Below are 19,243 nucleotides of genomic sequence, written 5' to 3'. Positions count from 1 at the left end.
TACAATGGGAAAAGAAAGGGAGAAGGCAGGCACTGATCTCTTAGTTCTTGTTGCTTTAGAAAACTATCAATGATTTCTGATGATTGAGCTCTCCCACAAAAAGCTAATTTGAAACCATTCTAAACAGAATTTAGAACAAATTGTAAGAGTTTAATTATCTATCTCTGTATTTGATATATCAAATTTCTGTATCCAAGTTGCTCTGCTTATCTTTCAAAGACACAGAATCCAACCAACTCATGTATTACAATGACTTTTACATTAACTAAACTGAATATATTTCACAAGCAGCATGATTATACCTTATACAGTACTTTAAAATATAACAATTATGCATTCCCAAGTAAAATAGTACAATAAAGTTACCTTTTTCAAGAGATCTATTAACTTTGTGGTTTGTTTGGTGGGAGGGTTCACTCAATTTTCATGACCCCTGAAGACAGGAATTCACTTCCTAATCAAGAAAACAACAGGAAAATCACAATTTTCTACAGAACTTTGACAGTGTTCTTCATACTCCAGTGTATCTAGCAGTAAGACTCACAGGACTTAATCAGTACCTGGATTGCCATCCATTTTGACTTCTGCATCTCACCTTCAGAGCTGCTTCTGAAAAAAATGAAGTTTAATTGAAACAAGGTCTGCATGGCATTGTTTCCAGTTCACATTTCCTAATAGGAACAGTTGTGACAATCTAATTTGGGTTCATTCGGAGCATCCCTTTTTTTCAGACTTTTAAGAGGAAAATATATAAAGACCTCTCACCAAATAGAAACAGGAAGACTGCAGCCATGTTCCAGTGCCTACTAACCATAGAAATAGACTTAAATGTCTAAAAAAAACCCACAAAACCTTAAATATATATTTCCATAGCAGGAAAAGAAGTAACTTCTGTGAATCTAGTTATTATTGTCATACATATGAATATATAACCTCAATTTTATGTTTTCTAACTCAGAACTAGCCCTATATCAGTTATGCCCTATATTTGGCTAAAAGAATGCTCATTCCCCAAAAGCTCATCTAAATCTTCTGGGAAGAGAACAAGTTATGGAAATCCTGCTGTTGTTCACCCAGTTACAACAAATATCTGGCTACTTGTAGTGATTCCTAAATGCTTTTATTTCCTTCACAGGGACAATAAAACAACTTGAAATAAAGATTTCTGGCACACATATCTAGAGGCAAAAGCATTACTGAAATTAAAACCAGTGTTACTGGAAAAGGTATTTGTATAAATGTTTTCAAGTAATGAACACCATTACACAGAAGAATTTAAAGTCACAGCAGAAATATGAAGTAATCTGAATGTAATGAAGCTGGACTAAAGTAAGAAACAAATTCAGACCTCTCATATTCAAGCCTAGGCATAAATGTTTTGCAAAATAAGAAGCACTCTCGGTTGAAATTTAGTTGCAAGACCAATTCTTTAAATACTAAATGGTATTATAGAGATTATATTTTAAAATATAAAGAACCATAGAGAAAAAAGAAAGCAAAATGAACTAACATACCAAAATAACTTCTGGAATATACTCTAAAGCTTTAATGTAGATCGACTCTGAAATATACATTTAAAAAAGAAATTTAACCGTATTTCATCAGTTTTCCAGAAGTACACATTGTTTCCTATAGTATTTTTCATTTACAGGCTTGTTTTACTGTGCCAGACATAGAATCGAATAAATAAAACACATTCACAGATTATAGTGAGAGCTAAAAAGGGACAGGGGAAAAGAAATAAGAATGAAAGAAGCAAGCAATGTTTCACACTCCTACAAAGATCCTTGACAGAGGCTACATTGAAGAAATTAATCATGAACATGATGAACTAACGTTTGTATCCAAATTACCACTTCAGATTATAAAGTTATCCTGACTTCTCCATGAATGCTATTTAAAATATTTTGTTAAAGAAAATTTTAAGATTTTAGCAAAGGCTAATAAGCTCAAAAAGATAACAAAGTTCTCTCTATAGACATAAGCAAGCTGTTAAAACAGCAAATTCATTTTGCATAACAGATTTTTTACTCTCCACTATTTTGACGAGCATTTATGTAAAAGAGGACTGGAGGAAAATGTATATGGTGAAAACTTAACAAGAATTAACAAACTTGTATGTGAAAGAGAATGTAAAAACAAAATCAAGTTTCAATTGATTTTTATCTTTAACTTACAAGCATTTACATGCAAATACCTCCACGGAACCAAAATTTTTTATTACTATTTTAAAATATGTTTGATTAACTTTATGCATTTTTACAGAGCCAAGACCTAACCTCTAATCTAGAGCACTAATGCTTTATTTCAAATTTATGGACTCAAAAAAAATTTCCACAGTGTTTAGAATACACTGTCATATAAAAACTAAAGGGAAGAATTCATATTATTATGAGACAGGAAAGCATTATATTATTCAAATACAGACTGTTTTTACTGAGTCATAATGCTATCACTGTAAAACCAAGCTCATCATATAGCTAACATAAGCAAAGATCTCTGAATTTCATAAAGGGTTCTCATAAAGTAAAATAGCCATAAAATGGACTTCTTTGGAAATCACCATGCCAGCAATATTAATGCTGCCAAAAAAGGCTCAACTGCTAGTTCTTTTGTAGTCTTGTTTTTTAATACTAAAAGAGCCAAAGTGAGCTGCAATGCATTGTCTAACTTCATGAAACTTAATGTTTGTCACCAAATAATTATATGAAACTGCTCTGTGCCTGTGAAGTCATTAATCTCACAGTTACAGAAGCTTGCTGCCATCTAACTTACATCAGCATTAGTAGACCTGATAAGTTTCCTTAGTTTAACCTCTCTACCTTTTGAGGTAAAGAAAATGAAATTTCTCATTGCATGTCTAGAATCTGGCCAAAAATTGTGGGCAGTGAACACTGGATATAAGGCAAGACAAGAAGGCAAGAATGAAAGTGCTATACTTCCAACACCTATACACCTTGTGAGTAAACAAGGAAACAGGACACACAGGTGCAATTATAATTAAGAAGTTTACTGTATAGTTTTTTCTACACTAATATCCTTCATCCTCGAACTTTTCAGAGCATCTGTCTTTCTCTCAACAAAATGCCTGTTGCCAAATCCAACAAGGGCAAGTGTAGGGTCCTGCACTCCTAACCATTCTGTGAATCTGTCATTCTGTAACTGACCAGCTCTTTTCTGAGGGCTTTCTCATATTGCAGGTTATTTGAAAAGGACTGTCAGACATCTGTAAGAAAGATTATGTATGAAAATACTGCATTTTCATTCTGTTTATCAGTATGATATGCCTTATATTGTCTACAATAATAATTAAGTGTATTTCACAAGGACCTGTATGTGAAATCTGGAGGAATATCTCTACTGTATCTCATAGCTTTTCAAGAAAAATAAAACAGTGTCACCTTTTATTGCAGGGTGTCAATAAACCATGTCAGATTCCCACATTTTTAAGTTTCCTTTTTTCAGTTTCTTAAGTAAAATTACTTTCAATATGGCAGTAAATTAAAAGTCCTAGGAGGGCCTGCAGATTAAGCTTCATGCTTTTTATTATTCCTTTTCTGGGTCCATATGCTTATTTTGGAAACAGCCTGAGGACTAACCTGCTCCACAAGTGCATCCCAACCTGGGTATTTACAGGAGCCTTTCGGTCTCACTGAGGGGGTAGCATAGATATTGCTATAGGACTGGACAACCTTTAGATACAGTTGTTGAAATACAGCATTTGAAGCCTTCAAGACAAATTTTAGTTTATTTTTGAGCTTAAAGCAGATTTAATTCAATTCTTTGTTATAAAGCAATAGCAATAGCAATCACATATCTTAGAACTACAATAAGTACTCAGCACTGAGTGAATTTTCTCAAAATATATTTAAAAATAAAACCTTCGTAAATGCAGAAGTAAAAAAAAAATACTTCTTCAATGCAGAACGGAAGACTCACTTCAGAATAATGCACCATGTTTCTCCCTGCAAACTAGCCATCTCAAGACGACTATTTAGCTTTTATGCTCTCTGAGACAAATTTAGTACTTCCACATTGTACATTGGCACATTGCTGTCTACAAGGACTACCAGGCAAACAGCTAAGCTTGAACAGAAACCTGAGTCAGGCTTTCAGAACTAAACCCATATTCACATGGGATCTGGAACATCACATCATCTTCTAAAAGCGAGGAGGAGAAACAGACAATGTTTTCATTATTGCAGTCCTTGTCTAGGAACTAAGTCCAGACTTGATTGGGTTTTGGAACAGTCAGGGATGAGATCCCTTCTCTTCCCTGCCTGGTGAAATTTTGTCATGGTGCAGACAGAAAAAATTATTTGGTTTGAATAAAATAATTTTAGTTTGTAACTCACTGCTGAAGATGCTCACCTTGAGGGCAAGACTTAGATTTTAGTCCCTGATCCCAGTGTTTTTATGCATTTTATCCAATAATACTCAGATAAAAATTATGTGCACTTCCAAATTTCTATGCAGATACCAAGGAGCTGTATGTCTTAAAATGACAGGCCCAGAATTATTTCAGATATTTCCAATAAAAAACCCAAACTTCTACAGGAAGTTTGCATCAACATATTAAACCAGAGAGGAAACTGAAAAATCTCATTTTTTAATTGATACTTAGCTCCTCTGCAAGAGCTTGTCCTCTGAATATTTTGATCACCAGTCCCCCCTTACAGAGGAGTGATTAAAAAGGAGTATGAATAAGTATGCAAAGTATATTGTAGGAGTTTGGCTGCATGCATATGACAGAAACATTGAAAGAAAGAGCTGTAATATGAGGATATGTTAAAAAGCTAGGCAAAGTTCAAGATACATACTGCATCTGACAAAATAAAGTGACTGAACTGAAATTAATGTGCCAAAATGTTCTGTTAAGAGCAGTATAAACCATTTGCATTACTAATGTAGCAATTTAAACTTAGAATTTCACACAATTGATGTTAGCATAAGGTGAGATTTTCTTGAACTGTCTTAATTGTATGTTGGATGGTTCTTTGTTCTTAAAAAATGAAGATGTACACACTCAATAAATATGTTATAAATATCAGCAACTTGATGTAAAACACTGGCAATGATAATTCACCTGACATTGTAAACCTGGGAAATTAGACATAAATTTCAAATAACAGAAAAGAAATACATTTAAAAAGAGAAAATGCAGAGCACCAGATATCTATAATTATATCTTAAATAGCACAACAGAAAGAATATATCTAATATATATTTCTAAAATAGTGTTGTCTAAAATATCCATAATCTCTCATGTGCATTATTCACCATCAAACCCTTATTTTGACATTATCACGTACATAAGTTTGTGTGATTTATACAAACAGAGGTTAGGAACAGTAGCATTTTATATTTAAATAGTAACAAAAATTTGAAGGTAAATATCTATAAGATTGTTTTACTTAGTTTTCATTTACAACTGATCCTATAGCTGTTGGGTATGCAGTTGATAGTATTGGTTGGCCACCCATTCAGCAGAATACAGAAGTGAAAGAAACACTTCTAACAGAGCTCTTCATTTCATGCTTCACTCTTTCAACATGTTCACATATATCCAAATGTAAGTGACAGAATCCACAATAGCTGAAATATTATTTTCCACATGTAGGCTAGCTGTTGGATTCTTAAAAGAACTGTAAAAATACTTCAGCACTATCATTTGAAAGGGTCAGATTAGCAGCAATAGACAAACAAAATCACCTGAATAATTTCTTCCTCTTCTCAGACATAGCTAATCTGCTAATTTTTAGGTATATTACTGGACATCAGTTTACAAAAGCATGAAAATGCCTGAAGTGTTATAAGCATACCCCACTTTCTGCCTTCATCAGTGAAGTAATGTTTTTGGTATATGGGATTCTGCACCACTTAACAGAAATGAAATATATCATATGATCTAGACAGCTCTAACGAACTGTAAATCCATGGGTTCACTGCTCCACGCAGTTTATTTTTTATCTTTACGTATTATGATTATTATGACCATTACGACTATTGCAATTCAAATGTTGTGTCTGATTGTAGCTGAAAGCATAAAAAGTCATAATTTCTTAATTTCAGAAAAGTTTGTAGAATACAGACAGCATAGCTGTTTCCTAATAATGCATCTTGTTACACATATGTATTATAATTCAAGGTGGTGAAGGCTTCTATGAAAGCAATAAATTTATGAAAAATAACTGCCACAAAGTATAAAGTGCTTGATTTTTTACCTCTAACTTGATTGCAAGCTGGAATACAAATCATTACAGATTGCTGATATTTTAAATCCCTTTTAATGAAAGTAGAAAGCAATGATATAGTAGCACTTCAGAATAAGTATTAAATCATCATTTCTTACCTTTGCTATTAAAATAAATTAAGAACAGATTAACATTACTTAGAAATAGAACAACTGATGTTCACAATAAATGTATTTTTAGCAATAGAAAAAATAAAAAAGAAAATAAAAAAAATAAATAAAATAAAATAAAATAAAATAAAATAAAATAAAATAAAATAAAATAAAATAAAATTTAAAAAAATAAAATAAAGCTTGGTAAATTTAGACTAAAACAAATCAAATTTTAACTTTTATTTTTAATTTTAACAAAAGTAAATAAAGCTTATAAGTAGGCACAGGGCATATTTCTAAAACATATCACAGTCTTACATATGTGTATTGTGTAAAGATGTTGGTGTGAAGTTTTAGAGACTATGTTACTATTGTGATAATTTTATCTGGCTTTCTGAATACCTTTCTTTCTGAATGATACAAAACACTTTTTTTTTTTTCATTGTTTATATCATTAAGTGGACAACATTGTAATTTTACTTTAGCCAAAGTATAGTATAATTTACATAAATTCAATTGAATTATAGGGAATATATTTCATTCATTGCACTCACATATGTAGTGTCACAGAATGTATGAGAACAAACACATTCACAAGAACAGAACAACTCAGATTATTAGATACATTAATAGCGTACAGACACTGGGTTATCTGTACTTATATAATGTCTTCTGTTCTTGCAAGTTATTCAGTATATTTATACATTAATGGTTACAAAAATTTAGGAGTATACTTGGTACTTCTCAGGAAGCACTCAGAGATCATTACATCATGTCTTCCTCTAATTCTTTCAACCATCCTATGAAACTTCTATTCGCTAACATTTGACTATGGGAGTCCCACCACCAGTCTGTTGCTGTCTCGTATAGGAAAACAAATCATAAGTAACTTGAAAGACTTTATTAATTGCCGCAAAAGAACTATGCATACTCACCTCATTGTATATCTGTACCGTTCCAGTGTCTTTGAGTAGGTTATCATTCTATGCAAATATTTTTTTTCTTCACAACAGAGGAAAATTTCAAACAGTGTGTAACAGTTATATAGTGATCTATTAAAATCCGGTGGTTTGGTTCATTATTTGGAGTACCTTGGGAACTGAAGAAACTTTACATATTCCTTTCTCCCCTGCCCTTAAGACAGTATCAAAACCTTTGATTCATTTAAGCCACAAAATTATGAAGATGTAGATTCCAGCCTGATATTAGGTATAAATCAACTTCCTATGAACGTAAAGATTTTATAGCAGCATTTGTAAACTAATAAGCCTGACATTTATACAACAATACATGCCTAATTTCCCTCTTGTATGCCACATCCTTGAGATTAAAGTAATTTTGAAACACAAGGTCAGAGAAATATCTGTCAACATCACTGAAAAAAGTAAAGGAAAAAGGCTAAGAACAATCAGAAAGTAATCCAGCATTTTTATAGCCTGCATAACACTTAGTACCTAAAGCTCATTTTCACACATAATCAAGGAAAAAAAGTAACAATTCCTTCTCTGAGATAAGTTCTAGGTAGAGAAACTGTTTCACTGATTTAATGACTACCATTGCTCACTGGGCAACAAAACAGTTGGAGCTACTCTTGCAGGACCACAATGACTTCTACATCTGATAGATGGCACGACCACAACAACCTCAGTCACAGCAGGAAAGACATTGAACAAACTGTCAGCATGATTTACATAGAAGTTGTCAACAGCATCTGGGTGGCTGTGCAGAAGAATGATGGACAACAGATGTTTCGAGAAATGTTCCCATCTGTCCTATCTGAACATCGTTTCCCGGTGAAACAGCAGGTTTCAATTGCCACAAGAGATCATCCTGCTTTGACTTTTTAACTTTAATTCTCCTTCCTATAACATAAGATCTCTCACAAAGTATAACATGACCAACATACCAACATGACCAACATACAACAATAACTTGCTGAGTTATTACTGAGTAAAGTTCAGTCTTACTGCTACTATAGAAAACTGTAGAAGAGTATCCAAAGATGGTTGAACCAAAGTGATCAGTAGAGATTACGATACTTTCAAGGGTCTAAATGATGTTTTCAAGTGTGAATGTGCTTTTGACCTTTTAACCAAATCCTGCCTTAAACTGATAGATACCTAGAAAGTAGCTAATTAATACCCCTAACAACTCTCTAAAATATCGTTAAAAAAAAAAAAAGAAAATAATTTTAATGGTAGCCCATTTTTCTGTGTTCAGAAGAAGCACCTTATGCTTTTCCCAAAATAAACTCTTCTTTACAGTGTGAATATATAACTATTGGTGAAAAAAATTCAAACTCTCACTGCATCTTTTATAAATGTGTATTTATTCATAAATATATGAATATATGTATGTGCATCTGTACACACATCCATACACATATGTACCTGTATAGGTATGCACAGATACATGTTTTGGTAAGCATAGCAATGGAATGCGAAGTTATTGATAAACATGGATGGAATTCTCGCTAGAGGGGTAACGAGAAACAGGTGACCAAGAAACTGACCAACTGTGTATGACATTCCATTCATGTGAATACTTCATATAAAAGTGGGAGATCACGAGGATCTCGGCCCTTTTTTCCCTTTTGCTTATGGCTGACATTAGGAAAGGATCTTGCTAGTCGTCCCTTCGAATTGAGGCCTTGTGAGAGGATGAATCCAGTTCCAGTTGGCTGCAGAGTCCAATCCAGGACTTTGGGTGCCGGCTCTGCAGTTGATGAGACGTTCAAGATTGGTTTTGTATATTTTGTATTATTTTCTCTATTCTTATTGGTAGCATTAGTATAACATCTTCAATTTTTCCAACTCTTCTCTCTCTGTCCTTCTTTTCCTCCCGATCACCTGTCCTTAGTGGGAAGCGGGGAGAGGGAGGGGCAAAAAGGGGAAGGGGGAGAGGAGAGGAGGTTAACAATACATCTATAAGGGTTTTATTGTCACCCCACAATCAAAACCCTCGACAGGGAATCCAAAAAGGAATCCAGCTTGCAAAATGTACGTTGTTATTGTAGTTCATACTTGGCAATCATAGAAAGAATTGTGGAGAACAGGTGATGGTGAAAAAACTGCCGACCTTCACCATTCTTTTGGATATGGCCTATTAAGTTTTTATTGCAGTCCTAATTATTGCTTAAATTTTCTCTAAGTTAATTAATATTGTGCACTGCCATGTAACAAATACATACCTCTCTGATATACAGTATTTAATTTTTATGTATATAGCAAACTAAAATTTCATGTTATAAAAATAATGTAGTATTGAAGAAAGAAACAGCTGAAATTTAGTATTTATGAAAATATTATCTGAAGATAATAACTCTGTGGAACTAATTAGATTATGTAATAATATAGAATTGAATAATTGTATAGTATAATAATTATATAATTGTATAGTATAATAATTGTATAGTATAATAATTGTATAACTGTATAGTACAAATTGTGTAACAGTATAGAAAAAATTGTGTATGTTTCACATTTCTAAGGGTCCACAAAATATTTGCATTCAATATTGATCAAAATAACACCTAATAAGGGAGGGAATCACTTATTTTTATAGCAAAACTGGGATGGCAAGAAGTAACCTCAGCTATAAATTGGATCCTACAGTTGCAGATGATGGAAAAATGTAGATAAGTGGGTAAAAGATTGTCACTTCCTCCTGTCAGCTGCATTTCCTGCTAAATTACCACTTTCTCACTTATTATACACTTTATTTGACTACTCATTATACGACATATCAATGCAAATTACTTTTTTTCTGGCTTTACCCCTATTTATGGTCTGCCAGAATGTTATTCCAGTATTGAGATGACTGTTGCACTCAGCTGATGATAGGTTTGATGCATATTGGTCTACAGATCCTAGACTAACAGGAAGTCTAAAAAGGAGAACCATCAGTGAAAGAAGCAGGAAGATGAGATACGAAATGTGTATGGGAAAAAATAAGTTACTTATAAGAACTGAAACAAAGAAGGCAGCAGCTTAAGACAGCCTAAGCCAGAGATAATTATTGCAGACTTTCAACATATGGAGCACACTGTCACTCATCCAAACCGAACATCCACCTAGTATTAGTTGGAAACCTAATGAATAAAGGTACATGATTAACAGGATAAACATGGTTGAGTATCTTGCACTAGCCATTTGATGGGTTGCTATTAATGAATGCAACAAGTTTATTCTATTTTGCCTAATGGCAAAAAATGTAAGACCTTTTCATGACAAAGGCCCTTGTTCTCAGCAATGTATGTGTTGGTGCTGTGGATGTTCTACGGATCCCTCCCCCACCTCTGGTTCTGAATGCAGTTGATCTTCCTCAGCCTTAACTGCTGAACATGACTGAAAATCAAACAGCTCCACTTCCATTCCTTTTTGCCCTTCCTCCTGCTCTGCTTGATGGGAAACCTGATTGGAATCATTACTGGAACTAATCAATTTGTCAGTAGTCTCCCTTTGACAAACTAGTTTTTCCTTAAACAGAGTCAGCTTGTTGGTTAGAAAAATTACAGTTCAGCGACACAGCTCTTAAAGCAATAGCCCTCTTCTGCTAGCTCTGAACAATCACCTTTCTGAGCTGTTTCTGAAGACTGGGCTGAAAAAAGCAGTGAAGAAGCAAAAGCCTCCATGTATGAACTGCAAATATCAACCTGGTGTAGATCCATTCAAAACATTAATAATCTTAATCAGAACTCATAAACAGAAGTCTGAATTTTTAACAATATATTCAACTAATATCAGTAGAGATACAAAATACAGCAGGAAAGACACAGAGGACTGGAAAGATCTGCCAAATCCATGAAACTACCAAGATGACTTAAACAGGCGTTTTACTGCATCCTGATATCCCTTCCTCTCTCAAAAATTTATTGCTGAATTTCAGCTTTTTAAATTAGAGATAAAATAAATCTCTAGTGACTTTTGAGCATGTGAAACAGAAACATTTCTGACATTTCAATTTGCAGATGAAGTAAACCATAATGCCCAAAATATTTTAATGTATCATTAAATTGCTCATTAATTTCCATTTGCTACATAGACAACAAGAACATTTCAAATGATAGACTAATATGTAACATTATTAGGTCAAAAAGCATGATTTCCTCATTTGCATTTTACATGCAGTTTTAAAATCCTTAGTTATCAATGCCTTAGTTATCAGTGACCTCTCCAATAGACAAAAAAATGAGATGACTGAGGTGGGTATGGTAAGCTGCACATTACCATACATATATATGTATAGTTATGTCTTTTGATCACAACATTGAACGGTGCAAAGAGATTTATTTACTTTCATCTAAAAACAGTCTACCCTAAGTTTGACTGGTGAACTTAAAACTAAAGACAAGTACGTGGTTCATTTACATTTCAATCCAAAGACAGTGTAGGGTGGAAGGAGTAAGTCGTATTTCAGGAAATATAATATTAATAGCGATAGTGCATAGAAATTAGATAAGAATGGCAGATAGATTTTTTTAAAAAATACAAAATACGTCTAAACCCCACAAAGGTGTTTACCCTTCTACCAAATCCCACTGTCAAATGTCAGTCTTTTAACACAACTGAAAAAGAATGTTTATCTATCACTGTCTGGAACATTTATAATGTTAAAGATTTTTCTGCCAATTCCAGCTACATACTATGTCAAAGTATTTTAGGATTTCTTTATTTTCTTTTGCAAAATGATCTCTGAGATACATTCTTAACTTTTTTAATGAGTTTGCATTAAGCACTGAAGATGAGAACAGACAATGGTAGTGTTCAGACTGCATGTTGAAATGTATTTAAAATAGCTACTAAATATAGTATTAATCAGCAATGTTTCTTGAGACTTTAGAAGCTTCCAGTCTTATCAGATCAAACATTGCGAAGCCATGCTCTAAAATTTTATGTACACTGTCCCTAGGAAAAAACCTCTGCCATCAGTCTATGTCTCTACAACTCTTCTTCTTACAGTGTTTGTCATATTTCAAGTTCAAATACTGAAATATTCTCTTTTCTAGCATTAATGTCATTTTGAACTGATACAATGCAGCTGTGAATTTCATTTTCATTTCTAGGGTTTTACCGTTCCATTATATTCTCCTATAATTAATTCCCTTTATTCCTGACAAAGATTAATAATTATTCACATTCCTGTTGTAGGGTTCTTCAATTAACCCTGCAAATATTTTCTGATGTCAGAGTGGAAGTTTCTATATTGAATATCAGCAATTAATGGCATTTGTTTTAACCTAGAAATAACATTATCAAAAATCATTCTTGTACTCTTCCTCATCTTTTTCTTCATAGCTTATAACAGATATGCTCTAAATAACATGGTGAAGCCAAAAAATCTTCCTCTGCACATCTGTTCTTAAAGTTGCCTTTAAAATCTGTTTGTTATTTCTATTAGCAAGCAGGAAAAAACAAACAAGCAAGCAAACAAAAAAAAAAAAAAACCAAAACCAAAAGTAAAACAAAACAAAACAAAAAAACCAACAAAACCAACCCTCCTCAAATACTAGAAAACGGTGAGGCAGCAACTATTCATTTGCATTCACACTGATAGATACTTTTAATTTATGCTTTACTTGTATTGTATTGTATTGACATATATTTGATCAGGTTGCTTTTGGTTTTCCATTCAATAACGTGTTACTCAAATAAAACAGCTGTGACTAAATAAAATAAAGATGACCAGCTATATTTCTTCTAGGAAATATAAACTGTCTTAGCTCATTGGATTATTTGGTATACTACTTCTTACAGAACTTGCTTAGAAACTGCTTATGTAGACCTTGCTTAGCATAACTTGCTTAGGGCGAGTAACTAAGTTTGCTTAGGCCACAAATGATGAAATTTTGAACTTTCTCCCTAGTTAAGTAAAGAAGACCCCCATATTCAGTTCAAGCTAGAAGAAAAAGGAGTTTTCATCACCAGCAGAGGCTACAACTCTAGAGATAAGTAAACGAACAGAATGGCACATCAAAACCAGATGAGAAACAGCAGAATTTGAGAACTTACTAACATTTTGGTTGTCGCCAAGGACTTATTTTTCTTCCCAGTGTAAGTGCAAAATAGCCAGCTAAGGGGCAGCACCTCGATTAATGTTTGCACAGATAAGAAAGGGCTCACCTGACAAAAATGAAGGAATCCAATGAAGAAGAGGGAGACCCCAGACTCTAATTTTAAAATTGACTTGAATTCGTACATGAGGGGTGGAAATCTTAGATTTAAGGGTATAACTGTGTAGGGTTATCTTTGCTCAGGATCCCTTTTCCGGAGGCACCCAGCTTGAGTAGCTCTCTACACTGTACCTTACAAATAAATTATTTATTTTAGATTAATTTATGTAATTCATGCCTGAGACTTTGCTTTGGGATGCTTAGAGCAAATAAACTTCATTGACAATTTCCTGCTGTACCACTGTGAAGTTTAAACCTAGATTTCCTACAAGATCTTAACATGTTAACATCGGTTACTCTCACTTCAACAATACTTGTTAAACATAGTATTTAATGACACTTTATTATCAATAGGAAATTAAGCTTTTGTAGCCCATCAGCTAGCAACACAGTATTTTGTCACATGAAAGTTCAGTTGTAAAAGCAGAATAATTTAAAACTAGACTTTAGCCTGAACTGTTCTTCTGTGATTTGTTGTATGGAAAAATTCATGGTGTTGATTACATTATCTTTTTATATTATATAGTATATTTTAGCGCCTCATAAGAATGATTCAAACAAAAAGAAAACACCTTAACACTACTCAGAAGTCTCTTGTACTGCATTCAAGAGTAAAGAAAGGATATACCATCTCCTCTCTGCTGGAGTAGGCTTCATCCAGAACACTTAGAGCACAAAAGACAAAGCAGAACAGAGGCTAGAACACTGTAATCAGTGCCATAACAGTTAAGTAATTTTAATCCAGTGTTGCTCAATAAGAACTTCTGCCAAACAATGAACAGTTACACAGAGTAACAATGTTGTATGATAGAAAAGTGACATTTTTGTGCAATATGAGATGTTCTGTTCTCAAAGTGACCAAGAATAGAAACCTATGGATTTATGTACCTGTGCAATAGTGCTATTGTCAAAGCTTGTTATAGATTACTAGCTCTAGCAATTTAAGCCAATGACTTATTGCTATACAGATGTCTTAAATACGTATATCTATAAAAGTCTGAGTGAATGCGGAATTACATCGCATGATCAGCCAGCTTCAAAAGGGATTTGAAATGGCTGACCTCTTAAAACGAGCAAGGGTGTACACAAACAGTAAGTCAAAGAAAGGTATGCAAAACACTATTACAGGATGTTGCGTTTATCTTCTCACTTGATATAAACCACTTTCCAACTGCTTCCTTTTTCTAAGTCTCCCTTTTACCATGGCCAATAATGTCACTAGAGAAATGGTAAGAACACATTTATAGTTATTCCCTTAAAGCAATATACCTTGTTTCATTTAATTAAAATAATTGTTGGACTTGTTTTTGAGCAAGGTCATTTATAAGCAAGCTTTTAGATTCTGTCTGTGAAAGTAATTATTGTGTGTGACCTTATCAAGACACATTTACATGATTTATTAGTTTTATATACTTTATTTTAAAAAGCTATATATAAAGTATTATAGATCATCAAACAAAACCAAAAAAAAAAAAAAAACAACCAAAAAAAACAAGACCACAGAAAATGGTTTGTCAACAAGGAATGCACGAAAATGAAATCTGAAAACATACACAAGAGAGATGTTTTACTTTCTAAGAACCAATACAACTAGAAGACAAACTTTTGAGAAATCACACAGAATCACAGAATCACAGAATGTTAGTGACTGGAAGGGACCTCAAAAGATTACCTAGTCAAATCCCCCTGACAGAGCAGGAACACCTAGATGAGGTTACACAGGAATGTGTCCAGGTGGGTTTTGAATGTCTCCAGAATAGGAGACCACACAACCTCCCTGGGCAGCCTGTTCCAGTGCTCCGTCACCCTCACTGAGAAGAAGTTTCTTCTCAAATTTAAGTGGAACCTCTTGTGTTCCAGTTTGACCACATTACTCCTTGTCCTAACATTGGCTGTCACCAAGAAGAGCCTGGCTCCATCCTCGTGACACTCACCCTTTATATATTTGTAAACGCTAATAAGGTCACCCCTCAGTCTCCTCTTCTTCAATCTAAAGAGACCCAGCTCCCTCAGCCTTTCCTAATATAAGAGGTGCTCCACTCCCTTAATCACCTTTGTTGCCCTGCACTGGACTCTCTCCAGCAGTTCCCTGTCCTTCTTGAACTGAGGGGCCCAGAACTGGACACAATATTCCAGATGCAGTCTCACAAGAGCAGAATAGAGGGGAAGGAGAACCTCTCTCGACCTACTAACCACCCCCCTTCTCATACAGCCCAGGATGCCATTGGCCTTCCTGGCCACAAGGGCACAGTGCTGGCTCATGGTCATCCTGCTGTGCACCAGGACCCCCAGGTCCCTTTCCCCAAAACTGCTTTCTAATAGGTCATTCCCCAGCCTATACTGGAACCTGTGGTTGTTCCTGCCCAGATTCAGAGCTCTATACTTTCCCTTGTTAAATTTCATCAGGTTATTCCCCACCCAACTCTCCAGCCTGTCCAGGTCTCGCTGCATGGCAGCACAGCCTTCTGGCGTGTCAGCCACTCCTCCCAGCTTGCTGTCATCCGCAAACTTGCTGATAGTATACTCAATTCCCTCGTCTAAATCGGTAATGAATATTACTGACCCCTGAGGCACTCCACTAGATACTGGCCTCCAACCAGACTCCGCACCATTGACTACCACACTCCGGCTTCTCTCCTTAAGCCAGTTTGCAATCCACCTCACTACTCTATTGTCCAGACCATACCTCCTCAACTTAGCAACTAGGATGCTATGGGAGACTGTGTCAAACGCTTTGCAGTCATCTGGAGCATTCATGTTTTAATTGTCTTGATTGTCTCATTTCAACGACAATTTTGATCTCACATCCAGTATTGAATTTAATGTCAGTAGAGAAGCTGGTGATCAGATAATGAAAAATTTGCTCTAAATATTGATGCATCATTGTCTCTAAAAATATAACCTCTTTACAACATCTTTTTTTTCAAAAGCTGATCTTTCCAAAGCAAAAATAGAATTATAGTATATCCAGATCATGGAGTGCTGAAGAAGAATGTATTTTATTTGTATTGACTAAGTCTTTGTTCTTTTTTTGTTAAAGAAATTTGCTACAATATTTATTGTGTATGTGTCTTTGTTTTTGTTTGCTTGTTTGTTTTTAAATTATAAATACACATCAGCAGAAAGTAATATGATAATGTTATACCATTTTATACACGAGTCACTAAAGGCCTTAGTTACAACAGTATCACACCTGCCAGCCTGCCCCTTAATTCTCACCCATAGACTCTCAACTCGTCCCTCATCTGTACCTGGACAATACTCAATACATTGTAGTTGCTCTCTCAGTAAAAAGCAACTCCACCACCACGCCTGGCTGGCCTGTCTTTCCTGAAAAGGACATAGCTATCCATGTCAACATTCCAGTCATGTGTGCTGTCCCATCATGTCTCTGTAATTGCCACCAGGTCATAATCTCCTGCTCGAACACAGGTTTCTAACTCCTCCTGCTTATTCCCCATGCTGTGTGCATTGGTGTACAGGCATTTCAGAGAGCGAGCTGAGTACACTGATTCCACCCTAGGGATATGGGAGATCTCCCAGCCTTCACCAGCTCTAGAGTGCTGCCCTGCTGACGCAAGCCCAGCTACAACCCCATCCCCCTTCAAATGTAGTTTAAAGCTCTCCAAATGAGCCTTGCTAATTCCTATCCCAGCATCCTTTTGCCACTGTGAGATAAACCTTTCCCGTGTATCACTGTCTGGACTGGTGTCTTGTAAAACCAGCCATTATCAAAGAAAGCAAAGCCCTGCCTGTAGCACCAGTCTTGTCGCCAGTTGTTTATGGACTGAATTTTTCTATTCCATCCCATGTCATCACCCAAAACTGGAAGCAGGGAAGAGAAAATCACTTGAGCTCCAGACTCTTTTACCATCCATCCCAAGGCCTTGAAATTTTTCTTCATTCCCATCAGACTGTGGGATGCAGCTTCTTCCCCACCTGTCTGCAAGATCAGCAGTGGATAGTAGTCTGTTGGGTTCACCAGGTTGGGGAGGGCCCTGGTGATGTCCCTGATCTGGGCTCCAGGTAGACTATAAACTTCCCTACGATGAGGGTCAGCTCTGCAAATTAGGCCCTCTGCCCCTCTCAGAAGGGAATTGCCTACTACAATTACCCTTCTTTCTTTCTTATCTGAGGTGGTCTTGAGGCGTGGAGTCAACTGCCTCTTTCTATGTGACCTCTCAGGTGGGCCTTGTGCCAGATCCTCACCTACCTCTTCTTCAAGATCCAGGGCCTCAAACCTATTGCACAGGGGCATCTGGGGAAGCAAAGCAGGTAGGGAGGGGGGTTGCCCATGGCGCTGAACTGGAACTTGCTTCCAACCCTCATCATCTTTTTGGTCCCCAATCTCTGCCCGACAGCAACAGGGTAGGGGGTCCATTACTTTTTGTGGGGTATCCCTCTGAAACCTCTCTGAGTGGTTTGCTAGGGAGTTGTTTTTCCCTCCTCGCTGGAAAGCATTAGACTTTGTCAAATCAACAGTTAATAGTAAATTTTCCCTCTTTCTTGCAAAATTTTCTTTCTGCAGAATATCTGGTTTCCTTCTGTGATGATGTATTTTTTTCTAAAGAGTACACTGCATATAGAAGTTAGAAGGAATGAAGGATATCAGGGTTGCATAAAGTTGGCTTGACATAACCTTCTCTAATGCAGAAATCAGACCATTTAATTAGCAGCCATGAGACTGAAGCAGGTGTCATTAAGTTCTGCTGAGAACTAGCAAACTTCCAACTGAGAGAGAACAGGTTTGTGAGTGGTGCATTTCACTCATACCTCAGCTGAAGGAGTACAAATAGTGGAGTAGATTATCTGTTCACAGTAATGTAATGACCACATTCTTGCTGAGAAGAGAGAATTCAGAGAAAAATGAGTAGTCACTGTTCAAATAAATAGATTGACTCTACTAGTAGAGCCTGAAAGCATTATTTTCTCCTAAATATGCAGGAGGTAAAGCTTCTGAGTATCAAGAGTCATTAAATCAAATGGAAATGACACATCTCATATGGACTGACCTTTAAATCATTACACTAGTTACAAAAAAATCTAAAAAACTGAGTGTTAGTTTGGAAAATATCATTTGGGCCTTTAGCTAAGTAGCTAAGGAATGACGTGTAGCAATTCAACAGATGATTAATATGCCTCAAAGGGCTGTCTTCAGAATCTGTATCATGTAATTGGAAGATGAGGACAGAATCTTTCCTTTCCTCCTACCTACAACAAGGGAGTATAACTACAAGCTATTTTGCTTCAAATTTCCGACTGCAAAGATATTTGTAAGTACAGTCTTGAGTTAGTCTATTTGTACTTTATAGCACAGTAGGATATACTATAGTTGTCCCTATCTTCTTTTTTTTTTCCTCAAACATGATCATGCATGTAATAAAATATTAAAGAAAAATCTAAGAGCTACATAATACATACAAGTTACAGCTGGAGGAGGAACATTTAAGATATGAAGTCTTTTTTAAACTACACCAGAACTGACATTTTAGAAGAGCCTTTTCAAGAGTACTTGTAGGATATATGAACTTTAAGATTTAAGCTGCTACAGCCCAGTTCTCTGAAAATCTTTATAATGAAGTTGCATGTTCTTTTATCACCTTTGATTTTAAACCAGAAAAAACCACCACATAGAACCAGCACTTGGGATGTAAAAATCTGAGTCCATTTTTAGTAAGCGAATGTAGTTTTGATGGAAGATTGCATATATGTAATTGCTACTAAGA

The 19,243-nt window shown here is 35.3% G+C and overlaps 1 long non-coding RNA gene across 1 annotated transcript in view; it reads right to left on the bottom strand.

Moving 5' to 3' along the window:
* Nucleotides 1–19,243, bottom strand: part of LOC110357686 (uncharacterized) — a 79,018-nt gene that overhangs the window by 10,517 nt on the left and 49,258 nt on the right. The window contains exons 3-4 of the long non-coding RNA XR_010470324.1: nt 561–609; nt 367–454 (exon numbers count right to left, since the gene is read on the bottom strand). This is a non-coding gene — a long non-coding RNA (uncharacterized LOC110357686). The remainder of the gene's footprint in view (nt 1–366; nt 455–560; nt 610–19,243) is intronic.

Source organism: Columba livia, chromosome 2 (assembly GCF_036013475.1).
Source record: "Columba livia isolate bColLiv1 breed racing homer chromosome 2, bColLiv1.pat.W.v2, whole genome shotgun sequence".
Taxonomy (NCBI): domain Eukaryota; kingdom Metazoa; phylum Chordata; class Aves; order Columbiformes; family Columbidae; genus Columba; species Columba livia.
The sequence above is the reverse complement of the archived record's forward strand: the minus strand, read 5'-3'. Positions and strand labels throughout refer to the sequence as shown.